The sequence below is a fragment of the Rutidosis leptorrhynchoides genome, chromosome 3 (assembly GCF_046630445.1).
Source record: "Rutidosis leptorrhynchoides isolate AG116_Rl617_1_P2 chromosome 3, CSIRO_AGI_Rlap_v1, whole genome shotgun sequence".
Taxonomy (NCBI): domain Eukaryota; kingdom Viridiplantae; phylum Streptophyta; class Magnoliopsida; order Asterales; family Asteraceae; genus Rutidosis; species Rutidosis leptorrhynchoides.
Window position 1 is genome coordinate 605,709,097 of NC_092335.1, and position 18,080 is coordinate 605,727,176.

Here is an 18,080-nt window from a genome sequence, read left to right on the forward strand (position 1 = left end):
CTTTGTTATGAGGTCCACTGTGATTTAAGAAATCTATTCTTTTTGACAACTCATTACTTAACCAGTATGATAAAGATAACGATATTTATATTTTATTTTATTAAATATATATAACGATTTAAATTAATATTATATATTTTTATACGCGTATTATACGTACATAGTTTTATATTTTTACTATACTTTAACTTTACATTTACTTTACTTTTACTTTACTTTAACTTTAATAATTCATACTTTAATAATTCACTTTAATAATTCATACTTTAATAATTCACTTTAATAATTCATACTTTAATAATTCACTTTAATAATTCATACTTTAATAATTCACTTTAATAATTCATACTTTAATAATTCACTTTAATAATTCATACTTTAATAATTCACTTTAATAATTCATACTTTAATAATTCACTTTAATAATTCAAAAATCTATTATAAATAGAATTCAATAGGTTTCATTATTTCATAGAAACTTGAAAATATATTTCTCTAAACTCTCTCAATCGAATTACATATATATATATATATATATATATATATATATATATATATATATATATATATATATATATATATATATATATATATATTTACTTAGTACTATTTCAAGATATTATTAGTATACATAAAATACTACGACGGAGTTATATTCAGACGATTTCAAAATAAGTTTTCAAATGGGATATAGCTAAGGAAATTATGGGTTATAGCTATGAAGGTTATGGGTATTGATCGAGGGTATTGCTCGTGAGGTCAACCTAACGTTTATCATTTTCGTTGCGTCTACGTACTTTCCTGCAATATTGAATCACAATATTGATACGTGAGCATTCATATCTTATCTTTTATATATTAATAGTGTATCCCTGACTAGTGCTCGAGTATATATGATTATGCATGTTTGTATGCTTAGTTTCGTCGTTAAATAGTTTATGATAAATCACGAATTTGATACATATGCTACTGAGATAAGTTATATGATATGCATGTCATTGAAAAGCTGAAGAAAAAAATTAATAACTTTTCATTTAGAAATCGTGTGGTTTCGATGAACGGATTAAAAGATATGATCAACTGAATTATCATTAATTTTAATATTATTATTAAAACGATTATTATAACTGTTATCAGTTGATGTTATTACTAAAATTATCTTTATTACTAAAAATTAATATTTTTATTGAAACTATCATTTTATTATTTTTATCATTATTATTATCAATATTATTTTATCAAATAAATATGCGTACAAAGATATTTTTACCACACGTAATGTAATTACATTAATAATACATACCACTATGTTTTTATGATATTAAGTGAATTTTATAAATTTTATTACTTGAGATATATAAAAGTATATTTTTATCATATATGAATTTTAATATAAATTTTTATTTGTTAATAAATGACTTGTATTATTTAGTATAATAAGATCTGATAAATATATTTAAATATATAAAACTACTATATATAAGTTATATAATAAACATGTATAGATTTTGAAAGTCATTTTGGGTCAAGTTGACTTTTGTTGACTTTTGCATGTCGGTCTCGAGCATTAGGATTGTGATACACTACGACTTGACCTAAATTGTTAGACAGATATTGACCAACATATAAATATATATACTTAATATAGGTTCGTGAATCCGAGACAAACCCTGCACTTGTTCAGTGCCGTCATATACATAATTGCTACAAAATACAGTATTGTGAGTTTCATTTGCTCCCTTTTTAATTGCTTTTACAATATATATTTTTGGGCTGGGAATACATGCAATGTTTTATAAATGTTTTACGAAATAGGCACAAGTACTAAAACTAATTCTATGTGGGTTTAAACAAGAAATATACCCTTAGCTTGGTAACATTAAACTACTTGTCTATGTACGGTAGGCGCGAATCCTAAAGATAGATCTATTGGACCTGACAAACCCCATCCTGACTATGTGATGCTTTAGTACTTCGAGGTTATTTTAAACACACCTGATCTGGTGTACTTCAGAGGGTAAAACATGAACGTTAAGGCTTGTTACCGGGTGCCTACAAGTTGTAGAATAACTTTATACACTTGCGAGTGTACGGATATTTATAGAAACTGAAATCTTGTGGTCTATTACTATTACGGAAATGATGGATTATGATAAACTAATGAACTCACCAACCTTTTGGTTGACACTTTAAAGCATGTTTATTCTCAGGTATTAAAGAAATCTTCCGCTGTGCATTAGCTCATTTTAAGGATATTACTTGGAGTCATTCAAGACATACTTTGAAAGACGTTGCATTCTAGTCGTTGAGTTCATCAAGATTAATATTAAGTCAATTATAGTTGGATGTAATATGAAATGGTATGCATGCCGTCAATTTTTGATGTAAAGAAAGTTTGTCTTTTAAAAACGAATGCAATGTTTGTAAAACGTATCATATAGAGGTCAAATACCTCGCGATGTAATCAACTATTGTGAATCATTTATAATGTATATGAACCGGTCCTTTCAGATATTCGGTTTAATAATCCAACCATAGAATGTAATTTTAAGTACTTGTGTCTATTTCGTAAAACATTTATAAAAGCAGCGCATGTATTCTCAGTCCCAAAAATATATATATAGCAAAAGCATTTAAAAAGGGAGCAAATGAAACTCACTATACTGTATTTTGTAGTAAAAATACATATCACGATATTGAACAATGCATGGTTGATCTCGGATTCACGAACCTATATCATTTATATATATATTAACACATATAATCGTAATCGAATAGATTTATATATATATATATATATATATATATATATATATATATATATATATTATCTTAAATTATGTTTTATATATATATATATTTAATTTGTATATATACTAAAAATGATTAATATTTATATAGTATATCAATATATGTATATGTATATCTATATATTAATAATACCTAATTTGTTAAAAAAATGTTAATATGATTAGTACATACTTATAGGTAATATTACTATAAGTATATTTTTATATCAATAATAGTAAAGGTTGTATTCAATTATAATGATAATAGTAGTACTAATAATAATACTGATAAAACATTAATTATAGTAATAATAATAATAATAATAATAATAATAATAATAATAATAATAATAATAATAATAATAATAATAATAATAATAATAATAATACTAATAATAATAATGATAATACAAATACAAATAATAATAGTAATAATAATGAAATTAGTGTACAACCTTTGAAGAACAAGTTTTCAAAAAAAGAATGCCATAGACGAGGCTCGAACCCACGACCTCTCGCCCACCCGCTAACACAACCTCGTCCAAACCACTGCTCCATTATATATTTCTTGTATTATGTCACATTTTTAGTTATATAACACATACAAAACTGTTATCCTTTTTCCTCATGAATTCATCTCCTCTTTTCATCATCATCTCCTCATCATGATATCATTATCATCATCGATTCATGCTCACCATCATCATCAGAGTATTATCATCATCAACATAACCACATACATCGCCATAATCATTATCATAATCATATGGTTCATCATCCTCTTCAACATCGATCACCATCATCATCATACTTAATCTCATCACCTTTACCATTGTCCTTCGATATCATTACATCATGATATCATCATTATCATTCATCGTCAACAATAATCAACCCTCATCTTTGGTATTTACTCCGCATCATGTATAATAGATAAAGAAAATGGGAAATGTACTGTACCGTGGAAATCACTTTGCAGAAGAGGGTTTGGATAGTGGTTAACAAATAAAAGTAAATGGGTTTTGCACTAGCCCAACAATGAAGCAAGTTTTCGGCCCACATAACATCCTCATTTTTACGAGCCCACTAGCTAAACTATTTTGTGAGTCCAAACAAGGAAAGTCCACTAAACAAAATAAAATGGCCCAAAGAAATTGTAAACTTCTGTTTGCTGCTGTATTAGCAAAGAGCAACGAGAAGAAAAAATATATATATAAAAACCATCGACAAAGTGTACCCCTGGTCGGCCATGAAACAAACTCCACTTGCACCCTTTTCTCAAAAGTTGAATAACCATGTATTTTAATATACAATGTTTATCTCTCTAGTTAAATAAAAAAATAGAAAGAAGAGAAAATTTCGACTGCTTGTTCTCATAATCAGGAAACAGAAAAAAAATCAGAATAAAGGAAGGTGGTGTTCGTAGTTTGTTGAACTGATGGCGGTTATGTTGATGGTTTCGTTATGATGAGTTTTTGTTGCAAGTGGGTTTCGATTGATAATGGGTAAATGGGTTCTCTAGTGGTTATCGGTTGGGTTTTGATGGAAATAGATACACAGAAGTGAATATTTGTGTTCTATCAATCCACACATTGAAACAGAAGGGTAATGGAAGTAGATAACAGTTCATGTCACTCGTAATTGTAGTAGCTGAACCGGACCACACAACAACATTTGTGGTGTCGTGGTTGTGTATTAATTGGTGTTAGATAATAGTTGTTGAAAGGTGATGAGAGGTGGTATTGTATTGATGGGTCAAGAAAAGAAAATAGAAACATAGTGATGTTCGTGATGGTTTGTTGTGGTTGGTGTATGGTGAGGAAGTTAAACAGTGGTGGTAGATTGGCGGATGGTGGAAGTGAACCGAAGATAGTTCACAAGGTGATAAGAAAATAACAAGGTGATGGTTGTATCAAGATTGAAGTGATTGGGTGTGTGTGATTTATATGTCACATATGTATTATATATATATATAGTTGTATAAATATATATCTCTACTATCTATATAATAATATATATCATAAGATGCAGAGGTGTTGAAACAAACATAATGAGTCAAGTTGGAGTGATTGACTAGGATGGTAGTTCAGTGTATGTGTATCATTATCTATATATCATATATGTCCATGTAATTATAATAGTATCAATCAAACACAGTAAATTTTCAATCATAATTCACATATCACAGATGTATTGCAGTTAAGAACAAAAATATTTATAATATAATAATAATAATAATAATAATAATAATAATAATAATAATAATAATAATAATAATAATAATAATAATAATAATATAATAATCAAAGAAATATAAACGTGTATATTGTTAGCCGTCTCCTTTCACGGACTGAATTTCTTACTCCATTGTTAACTCAGTGGCAAATAAAAGTGTTCAGAAAAATCCCATATTTTTAAATTAAATGTCTTTATTTATTTAGGTCATTATGGTATAAAATTTGATCATTAACTGTTAAATAAAAATTATATTAATTTTTGACTCCCAATCTCAAGTAAAATATAAAAAAAATTAAAACTCAATAAATAGTTCCTAATTATATTTTTAATAAGCCTATACTTTATATAACTCATTTTCGAATCACCGTTTATTTTAAAATCACATAAATTCCTTTTTAACTCTTTTATTATTAATCGAATTACAATTTAGCGTTATTGTCTTTTGCTAAATAACTTCGAAATCACTAAATATATATTCTATATATTTTATTTTTATGTATGTGTTTTAAATAATACTTTTCATAATATCCTATTTTTATTTTACTCTACATATTTAATTTTAATATCAACAACATATAATATTTCAAATTATATTTTCAATTATTATTTATATCTATATATATGTATATACACACACATATCTATTTACAAATAGTTGTTCGAGAATCGTTCGGGAGTAGTCAAAGGTCAAATGATTTTATGAATATAGTTTACAACTTTGTTACACAACATTACTGACTTTGCTTACCGTGTCGGAAATACATAAAGATTAAATTTTAAATTTGGTCAGAAATTCCCGGGTCGTCACATACGAGTCCCTATTAGGAGGTCCACTTTGATTTAGGAAACCTTTCCCTTTTAACCATATTCGGAAAATGGTAAAGTGATTTTACAAATAAGAACAAAGTGTCAACTAACGAGAACTAGACAAGAGTTAGTAAAGATCCCTTTTAACCATTTCACACGTTTATCTAACCTTTAGACTTTATATCACGTTGCACCGACAAACGTTAAAAACTTGAAATCCATGAAAAGTATATTCAATCTTACTTTTCTAAAATGTTTTACGATATAACAATTTCTACTAATATAACCTTGTTAGTTAAATGATTCTTAAATATACTCAGTTTTGGAAAACAAAGTTTTCATATTTATTTAATATTGTTTCAAATGTACAAAAACATTTTTTTAAAGAACTTTATTAGTGAAACGTTTTATAAAGATAAAATTGTTCATAAGTTTTAAGAAACTTAATTAAAGCTTTGTATCATAAATTACATATATATATATATATATATATATATATATATATATATATATATATATATATATATATATATATATATATATATATATATATATTGTTTCAAAAATGTAAAACGTGATACGACATAATATTTTCTATTACTTAAACGTTTTGAACTTTGAAATATAATTAGATAGATATTTCAATTATATATAAGATATACAAAATTATATTCTTAAGTAAGAATATATATATATATATATATATATATACATACATATATATATTTTACAAACGCGTTAATGTATAAATTAAATATAAAATGTTTCGATATTATTAAACGTATTTTAGTAAACAACGAGACTCTGATTTATAGAAGCAAATGACCACAACGCTCAATTTTATAAGTTACATTTATTATAAGGTAATTTATTGATGAGTAAGTCAAATTATTAATAAGGGTACACATCGCGTAATGTAAAAAGCTAGTTTTCTAAATGTACGAAAGTGCGTTCGAGAAACCGGAACCGAGACATGAGTCGAGTGAAAACGTTCATGTTATTTGAGTAAAAATTACATTTTTACCATGAACGTAAATATAATATAATATATAAATAATTATATAAATTAAATAAATAAATATAAATTATATATACGAGTGTCGGCACCAAAAATTTAGTACATATGAGCTGTAAAAGAGAGCCATGCGATCGCATGGCATCTCCTCACAATACCCATGCGATCGCATGGTGAGGAGGAAGGGGTCAAGTGTTATAAAGCTGTCTCGTTCTGCTCTCTGATCCATATCTCACTCTCTATATCTCGTAATATATATACATATATTTTTATATTATTATTAATATTAAGATTATTAATATTAATCATATTATTATTATTATTATTAGTATTATTAGGAGTATTATTATTAGTATTATACATATAAATACTACGACGGAGTGCTGCTCGAGTAATCTGAAACGAGTTTCCAAAAATGGTGTGCGAGTAGGATATGGCTAAGGAAATTATGAGTTATAGCTATGGAGGTGATGGGTATGGTTTATGGGTATACTCGTGAGGTCAATTTAGTGTTTATCATCTCCGTTGAGTCTACGTACCTTTCCTGCAATATTGAATCTCAATATTGATATGTAAGTACTCATAATTTCATTTTTACATATTAATAGTGTATCCCTGACTAGAGCTCGAGTATATAGGATTATGCATACTTGTACTTTTGATATTGCCATTAGATAGGTTATGTTGAATCTTGAATTAGTTACATATGCGGTTGAGATAAGGTATAAGATATGCATGTCGTTGGAAAGCTAGCGAAAAATTAAGAACTTTTCATTTAGATATCGAATGGTTTCGATGAACGAATTAGAAGTTATAGTCAATTGAAATTTGGTATTATTATTAAAAATGATTATTATTATCGTCGTTATTATCATCGTTCTAGTTTTATATAATTATTATTATTATTATTATTATTATTATTATTATTATTATTATTATTATTATTATTATTATTATTATTATTATTATTATTATTATTATGATTATTATTATTATCATTATCCATAAAAAGTATTATCATTAAAAATTGTTATTTCATTATTATTACTATTGTTATTATCATTAAAGTTATAATTAGTATTATCATTAATATTATCGTAATATTTATTACAATTTGTATTATTATAACTAGAAACTAATATAAGTAACACCAAATTATTATAATTACTATTATTATCATTAACATGAACGCGATATAAAAGACGATTAAAAGCTATTAAATGAATCGATTTAGAAATAATGTGTATGAGTATCATGATGAAATTAAAATATTGTAAGATATTAATTTAGATAAAATTATCGTTTTCATTATTTTTATCATTACTATTATTATTAAAAGTATCATTAGTATTAAAACTATTATTTTAACAAAAATTATCATTTTAATAGAAATGTCATTGTTATTATAAAATATTATTATTATTACCATAAAATTATTATTTTAAAGTTAATATTAAAAAGTATCGTAAATATTAAAGTTATCATAATTAGAATTATCATTTTATCATAATATCATTCTTTTGTAAATATAAATATTGATATTGTTATTAATAGAATAATAATAATTATTATTACAAAATAATACAACTTTTACTTATTATTATTATCAATGTTATTTTATCAAATAAATATGTAATACAAATAATATAATTACTTTAATAAAACCTATCATAATATTTTTTATGATATTAAATGAACTTTATAAATTTTATTACTTAAGATATATAAAAGTATATTTTTATATAAAGTTTTATTTATTAATAAATGAATTATATTATTTACTCTAATAAAATTTTTAAAAATACTTAAAAATATAAAATGACGCTATTTAATCTATATAATAATCATGTATAAATTTTGGAAATCGGTTTGAGTCAAATTGACTTTTATTGACTTTTGCATATTAGTCTAGAGCATTAGGATTGTGGTACACTATGACTTGACCTAATTTGTTAGACAAATATTGACCAACATACAAAATATATATTTAATTTAGTTTCGTGAATCTGAGGCTAACCTTGCACTTGTTCAATGACGTTATATGTATTTTTACTACGAAATACAGTATGGTGAGTTTCATTTGCTCCCTTTTTAAATGCTTTTGCAATATATATTTTTGGGACTGAGAATACATGCGCTGCTTTTATAAATATTTTACGAAATAGACACAAGTGATCGAAACTACATTCTATGGTTGGATTATCGAATCGAATATGCCCCTTTTTAGCTTGGTAGCCTAAGAATTGGTGTTTATTATATTTGCCACCAATTGACGTAAATCCTAAAGATAGATCTATCGGGCCCAACAAGCCCCATCCAGGTTACAGATACTTTAGTACTTCGATTTATCATGTCCGATGATAGTCCCGGAATGATGGGGATATTCTATATGCATCTTGTTAAGGTCGGTTACCAGGTGTTCACCATATGAATGAATTTTAATTCGCGAGTTACGCGTGTCAATATATGAAATCTTGTGGTCTATTTAAATGATGGAAATGAATGATTATGATAAACTAATGAACTCACCAACCTTTTGGTTGACACTTTAAAGCATGTTTATTCTCAGGTATGAAAGAAATCTTCCGCTGTGCATTTGTTCATTTTAAGGATATTACTTGAAGTCATTCATGGCATATTTCGAAGAACGTTACATTCGAGTCTTTGAGTTCATCAAAGATTATTATTAAGTCAATTTATGGTTGGATAGTGGATAGTATGAAATGGTATGCATGCCTGTCAATTTTCGATGTAAAGAAAGTTTGTCTTTTAAAAACGAATGCTATATTTGTAAAATGTATCATATAGAGGTCAAATACCTCACGATATAATCAACTATTGTGAATCGTTTATAATGTATATGAACGGGTCCTTTTAGCTGGTACGATTAGGATTAGGTAATTTATAATAATAATTATTAATTAATTCGAATTAGGGTTAAATTTAATAATAATTAGTTTAGTTTTTAATTTAATTTGTAATATTAAGTTTTAATTAGTATTATTAATTATAAAATTAATACTTTTATAATATAATAATATAAAAATAATATTTTTATAAAAATAAGTAATTTTATCATCTTTTATATCTTTTTATAAATTGTATATTTTTAACGCTTAATTCATAATTTGTAATTTATCGTTCGTAATTAGTTTTAAGTTTAGTTTTTGCCGTAGTATTTTATACTTCTAGATTCTTAAGCTTTGCCGTAAAATCCCTTAAGTGCTTTTTCTTTAGATTAAGATTTAGGCGCTTTAGAATTTTGCGACGCAGTTTATATATTTTAGTGCCCTTTTGTGACGACCCGGAAATTTCTGACTAAATTTAAACTTTATCTTTATATTATTCTAACACGATAAGCAATGTTTGTTAAGTTAAATCTCAAGGATTTTAAACTATGTTTATACATTCATTTAAACCTCGACCAAATTCCAATGATTCACGAACCATTAAATGAACATATATGAATATGTATGTATATGTGTATATGTTATAAATTGAAAATGTCAACAAAGTATTTAAACGTATAATGCTTTATATGAACGTATTTGTTTCAATATCATTATCGACGAAATTAAAAAAAATATATTAAATGATTGAATTATCAGAAACATTGAATTATGATTACAAGTCTCTGTTGAGAGGTCCACTATGATTTGAGAAAATCTATTCCTCTTAACGATATTCAGAATACTTTGTAAAGCTATTTATAAATAAAAATAAAAAGTGTCATTTACGAAAGTTAGACAAAAAGCTAGTGGAGAATTAGTTTCCATAATATTCTATTAATCTATTTTCAAACGTACAAAAACGTTTTCAGTTTAAAAAGAAATTTATTATTAAAACGTATATAACTTTTATAAATATCTAGAATCACTTTTGAAAACTCATTACTTAACCAGTATAATAAATATAACGATATTTATATTTTATTTCATTAAATATATATAACAATTTAAATTAATATTATATATATTTATACGCGTATTATACATACATAGTTTTTATACTTTTACTATACTTTAACTTTACCTTTACTTTACTTTTACTTTAATAATTCACTTTAATAATTCACTTTAATAATTCATACTTTAATAATTCACTTTAATAATTCATTCTTTAATAATTCACTTTAATAATTCATACTTTAAAGCGTGTTTTCTTTAAAGCGTAAGTTACGCCGTGTTTTCTTTAAAGCGTTAAATGCGGGGAACCCAAATGCAATTTTACGCTACGGGTTAAGAACCTATTTTGACTCAACATATCCCAACATAGGATTTCGTGAATTATAAAGAGCTTCTAACATGCAACATAAAGAAGCATGTTATGCTTACGGGTTAGTGATGTTCGCTTCTTACCAAAGTGAGAAAAAGAACATCGGATTGCAACTTTTAAATAAAACCTTCCCACAAGTGACGGATTCAGTAGTTGGGGTGAGAAACAAGGTTTTTAGATTATTACGGGGCTGTTGGACATTACGAAACCCTCGTCCTTTTGACGACATTACAACATGCTGCCTAGCCAATGGTCATAACGGTTATTTTCCACAAGACCAAGGATGGGAAGTCATCTTAGTAAAACCAGAATGCATGACTTGTTTCTGGACTTATGAATTACGTGTCTTTATTTCCTTTGCTGAACAACTTGCGTATTAACTAGATTTATCTTCAAAACTGTCCTGTGTCATAGTGTACTATATTTCATGTTATATGTAATATAGCGAAGTTGTAAGTTTGAAGAATATTTGTATGTGATATATTATTATAATCAAGTTTTTCATATGGAATTGTAGTAATTGAATTATATATTAGCTACTAAGTATGAACTTAACGGGTAGGCAGTACCCGAATTTAAACTTATAAAACGCTAATATGAAGAAAAAGCTTTTATAAATGAGTTCATATTATTCTACGAGATACTATTGACTACTCTTAATATTCTGTATGATTAACTTATTTCATTTGACTATTTTAAAGGAAATGGCACCGACTACTCGACACACCTTGAATATGAACGAAGAGGAATTTCGTGCCTTTCTTGCTTCAAACATAGCCGTAGTACAGGCCGCGCTACATACCAACAATAACTCTGAATCTAGCAATACAGCTAACGGCGCAAGAAATCATGTAGGATGCTCCTACAAGGAATTTACTGCCTGCAAACCTTCAGAATTTGATGGGACCGAAGGACCAATCGGATTGAAACAGTGGACCGAGAAAGTTGAATCGGTGTTTGCCATAAGTAAGTGAGCTGAAGGAGACAAAGTGAAGTACGCTACGCATACCTTCACAGGTATTGCGTTAACATGGTGGAATACCTATCTAGAGCAAGTGGGACAAGATGCTGATTACGCGCTACCGTGGTCAGCATTCAAGCACTTGATGAACGAGAAGTACCGTCCTAGAACTGAGGTCAATAAGCTCAAGTCAGAACTTAGAGGGTTACGAACACAGGGATTTGATATTACTTCGTACGAAAGACGATTCACATAATTGTGCCTATTGTGTCCGAGAACGTTCGAAGATGAGGAAGAGAAGATCGACGTGTTTGTGAAAGGGTTACCGGAGAGAATCCAAGAAGATATAAGTTCACACGAGCCTGCCTCCATACAAAAGGCATGTAGAATGGCTCACAAACTAGTGAACCAAATTGAGGGAAGAATTAAAGAACAGGCTGCCGAAGAGGCCAACGTGAAGCTAGTCAAAAGAAAGTGGGAGGAAAATGGTGATAAGAGTCACCAAAATAGCAACAACTATCCCAACAATTGCCACATCAATCGCAACTACAATAAACGGCAAAACAACAACAACAACAACAACAACAACTACAACAATCATCCCAACAATAATAACAACCGCAACAACAACAACAATCAGAAGCAGCTATGCCAAAGGTGTGAAAAGTATCACTCGGGGTTCTGCACTAAATTTTGCAACAAGTGTAAAAGAAATGGTCATAGCGCGGCGAAGTGTGAGGTCTACGGACCAGGGGTTAACAGAACAAAAGGAACAAATGGTGTCGGAATGAGTAATGGCGGAGCAAGTAGTGTTGGAGCAAGTTATGCCAATGTAGTTTGTTATAAATGTGGAAAACCGGGCAACATTATTAGAAATTGCCCGAACCAGGAGAACACAAATGGACAAGGCCGCGGAAGAGTTTTCAATATTAATTGTGACGACCCGGAAATTTCCGACTAAATTTAAACTTTATCTTTATATTATTCTGACACGATAAGCAATGTTTGTTAAGTTAAATCTCAAGGATTTTAAACTATGTTTATACATTCATTTAAACCTCGACCAAATTCCAATGATTCACGAACCATTAAATGAACATATATGAATATGTATGTATATGTGTATATGTTATAAATTGAAAATGTCAACAAAGTATTTAAAAGTATAATGCTTTATATGAACGCATTTGTTTCAATATGATTATCGATGAAATTAAAAAAAAAATATATTAAATGATTGAATTATCAGAAACATTGAATTATGACTACAAGTCTCTGTTGAGAGGTCCACTATGATTTGAGAAATCTATTCCTCTTAACGATATTCGGAATAATTTGTAAAGCTATTTATAAATAAAAATAAAAAGTGTCATTTACGAAAGTTAGACAAAAGCTAGTGGAGAATTGGTTTCCATAATATTCTATCAATCTATTTTCAAACGTACAAAAACGTTTTCAGTTTAAAAAGAACTTTATTATTAAAACGTATATAACTTTTATAAATATCTAGAATCACTTTTGACAACTCATTACTTAACCAGTATAATAAATATAACGATATTTATATTTTATTTCATTAAATATATATAACAATTTAAATTAATATTATATATATTTATACGCATATTATACATACATAGTTTATATACTTTTACTATACTTTAACTTTACCTTTAATTTACTTTTACTTTACTTTAACTTTAATAATTCATACTTTAATAATTCACTTTAATAATTCATACTTTAATAATTCACTTTAATAATTCATACTTTAATAATTCACTTTAATAATTCATACTTTAATAATTCACTTTAATAATTCATACTTTAATAATTTACTTTAATAATTCATACTTTAATAATTCACTTTAATAATTCACTTTAATAATTCATACTTTAATAATTCACTTTAATAATTCATACTTTAATAATTCACTTTAATAATTCATACTTTAATAATTCAAAAATCTATTATAAATAGAATTCAATAGGTTTCATTATTTCATAGAAACTTGAAAATATATTTCTCTAAACTCTCTCAATCGATATATATATATATATATATATATATATATATATATATATATATATATATATATATATATATATATATTTGCTCTGTATTATTTCAAGATATTATTAGTATATATAAAATATTACGACGGAGTGCTGTCCGAGTGATTTCAAAATAGTTTTTTTGAATGAGTCGAAGCTAAGAAAATTATGGGTTATAGCTATGGAGGTGATGGGTATGGTTCATGGATATGCTCGTGAGGTCAATCTAGTGTTTATCATCTCCGTTGCGTCTACGTACTTTTCCTGCAATATTGAATCTCAATATTGATACGTTCGTGAATCCGAGGCCAACCTTGCACTTGTTAAATGACGTTATATGTATTTTTACCACAAAATACAGTATTGTGAGTTTCATTACTCCCTTTTTATATATATTTTTGGGCTGAGAATACATGCGCTGTTTTATAAATGTTTTACGAAATAGGCACAAGTACTAAAAATAATTCTATGTGGGTTTAAACCAGAAATATACCCTTAGCTTGGTAACATTAAACTACTTGTCTATGTACGGTAGGCGCGAATCCTAAAGATAGATCTATTGGGCCTGACAAACCCCATCCTGACTATGGGATGCTTTAGTACTTCGAGGTTATTTTAAACACACCTGATCTGGTGTACTTCAGAGGGTAAAACATGAATGTTAAGGCTTGTTACCGGGTGCCCACAACTTATAGAATACTTTTATACACTTGCGAGTGTACATATATTTATAAACGGAAATCTTGTGGTCTATTAATATATTGAAATGATTATTATGATAAACCTATGAACTCACCAACCTTTTGGTTGACACTTTAAAGCATGTTTATTCTCAGGTATTAAAGAAATCTTCCGCTGTGCATTAGCTCATTTTAAGGATATTACTTGGAGTCATTCATGGCATATTTTGAAAGACGTTGCATTCGAGTCATTGAGTTCTTCAAGATTATTATTATGTCAATTATAGTTGGATGTATTATGAAATGGTGTGCATTCCGTCAACTTTCGTTGTAAAGAAAGTTTGTCTTTTAAAAACGAATGCAATGTTTGTAAAATGTATCATATAGAGGTCAAAATACCTCGCGATGTAATCAACTATTGTGAATCGTTTATAATGTATATGAACGGGTCCTTTCAGTTGGTATCAGAGCGGTGGTCTTAGCGAACCAGGTCTGCATTAGTGTGTCTAACTGATAGTCGTTAGGATGCATTAGTGAGTCTGGACTTCGACCGTGTCTGCATGTCAAAAGTTTTGCTCATCATTTTTGTCGGAAATTAACTGCGTATCATTCTTAGTCTAGACACATCTTATTGCAATGATTGCATGAATAGTGTATAGACAAAATTCATATCTTAGCGTATCTGTTACTGTAAACTTTGCCTGACATATTCCGTAAATTCCTCCGTAATCTACGAAACCTTTTGCTCTATATAATTAGAATACCACCCGATAGCTGAAAAATCATTTCATATCGAAAAATTCTTTATTCAATCGTACGAAATGGAATTTGTCATTAGTTCAAGTCCCTCGGATTCCGAAATGGAATCCCACTCAAGTTCCGAAAGCAGTGTGACCGGAATGGATCAACCAATTAGTCATCATCTATTCTGGATGAATTGGGGATAGGTTTGTAGCCTCCTCAATAATTGGAGACAAGAAGAAGGTGATCCCTTCCATCCACCACATTGCCCTTTTGGCGATGAACCTGAAGCACTTACCGGCGAACCGGTCCGAAACACCATTTTCTCTCTCATTTTCAGAGTATCTCGTCACGATTATATACTACATCAAATTCTAGATTTTATTTATCCGTTCGTCCGAACCGACAATCACCCCGGTGTAATAGAAGAAGTCAACGAGCTTCGCGCTCGAGTAGTGGCTTTAGAGAATATGGTGCAAAGGTTACAAACACCAACAAATAACGAAGTATTAATTCATAATTTCAATTTTATTGAATAAATACTCCGTAAAAGTTATGTAATTTCTAAAGTCTTTAGGGATTATTCAGTTCTAGTTTCAACCGTAAATCAAATGAGTTTAATTTAATATTAACTCATTAAATCTATGTTACATCTGAAGAAAATATGCACATATATATTTTCATAAAGACTGTAATAAAATTCTGTTGTACAAAATATTAATTGTGAATTTTTTTTTTAACGGGTAGGTAATACCCGAGAGATATATAAATTCACAATTAATATATTATATTTTTCGAATCTGATTAAGCAAATCATCAACTATACTCCCAAAATCTCACAACAATATACATTCTTGTATAGACATCAAAGCAACCATTCTCACCCAAATTTGATTACGCATTCTGATTTTGACAAATCAAAATCCAAGTCATGATTTAACAGAAGAGATCACTCTTAGATTCCTACATCTTTCAAAGCTATACTTTGACTTCAAAACCGTGTTAGAACATCATATGTATATTAATGATTACAAACTGTGTTCAAACTCTCCGAAGTTTTTGAAGACACTTCAAACAATGAACAATCGAGATGATGATCCAACCACATATTACCCACATTTATGTACCTAAAAAGCTCTCGAAGCCAAAGTCATAGTTCGACGCGTATCCGTGTCAGACCCTTTGGCATTTATTAGCTAAAATGACTTTTCAATTCCTTTTCAAAGTAGACAGTTTTGTCACAGGTCCAGCAAGTCAACTTCGACTTTTCAGTCGGACTAGTCTTATTATAACCTCGATAGATACGTTGCCCTTTCGTCATCGTTACTGGGGACCTTTTATATCTCGCCACCTTAGCAATAAACTTACCAACAACTTCAATTATCTTTGACTTTTCGAAAAATCATTATATTTATTGAAATCACATCATTTACTCATTCGCATCTTGTAACGAGAATTGTCATATGAATCATCGAAAAATAGTAACCAGTATTTTGAAATCTCGCATCATGTCTACGCCAACAGTTATATGTGTACGTAAAACTTCTATCTCCTAGACTTACATACTTTGAATGTGAAGTTCTGAAAAATATTTTGAACTGCAAACTAGTTCTTGAAATGCTGACGAAGCATCAAAACTGTAAACGATCTTAAGAGTAAAAAGTTTGATGACAAAGAATAGTAAGGTGGAAAAGCTGAGAAAAAGAGAAGGTTTGGAACTGAAAAACGGATTGAACAGACTATGAAGGAGGCTGTGGACAAATCACAAAGACTAAATCTGCCTTCAAAGAAACCAAATAATTCAGTGGCTGCTAAAGTCATTAACGAATACCTTACTCTTTATTCTAAACCTTTACAGACAAATCTTCATCATCATCCATCAATATTAGAAATTCTAAGATATTATCATATCATTCATTATAAATATCCGCGATATTTCTGAAGATATTTTCACAACTAATCTTATCTGAAGTCATTTATCTCTTTGCGCTATCAGTGTTACATCATATAAGAAACTATTAGTTTCTATATTCTATAAACTTTCGAGTTTAAATTATGAATGTTTTGAAGTAGTGTTGGGAACTGAAGCATGAGTTAGTATAATATAATGACACTTGATCAACGTGATTATATTACAGTAAGTCATGCTGAATTTCTAATGGGACATGACGATTCACAGACCATGCCGTCATCATGTTCCATGTTACACGACTCTTGTATTCTATTTAATCTCTAAAAATATCAAGAATATATTTTCTTGATGATTCGGTCTTTTCAGGGTATTCTGGTAAATTAACAAATCAAGATCGTGCCGTTACCATTTTCTTCTTAGAACATTAACTATGTTCATTCTGAAATTCATATCTGCGAATACTGGACCATTACAAACGTTGCTTAATCGCAAGAAGAAGAAACGAAAGGACAAAACTCCAAAATAGAAATTGAAGTATAAATCGCAGCAAATAAAAGGGAGCATTAACTGTGGATGTCAATGATTATAGAAGACAAAAGCAGGGGCT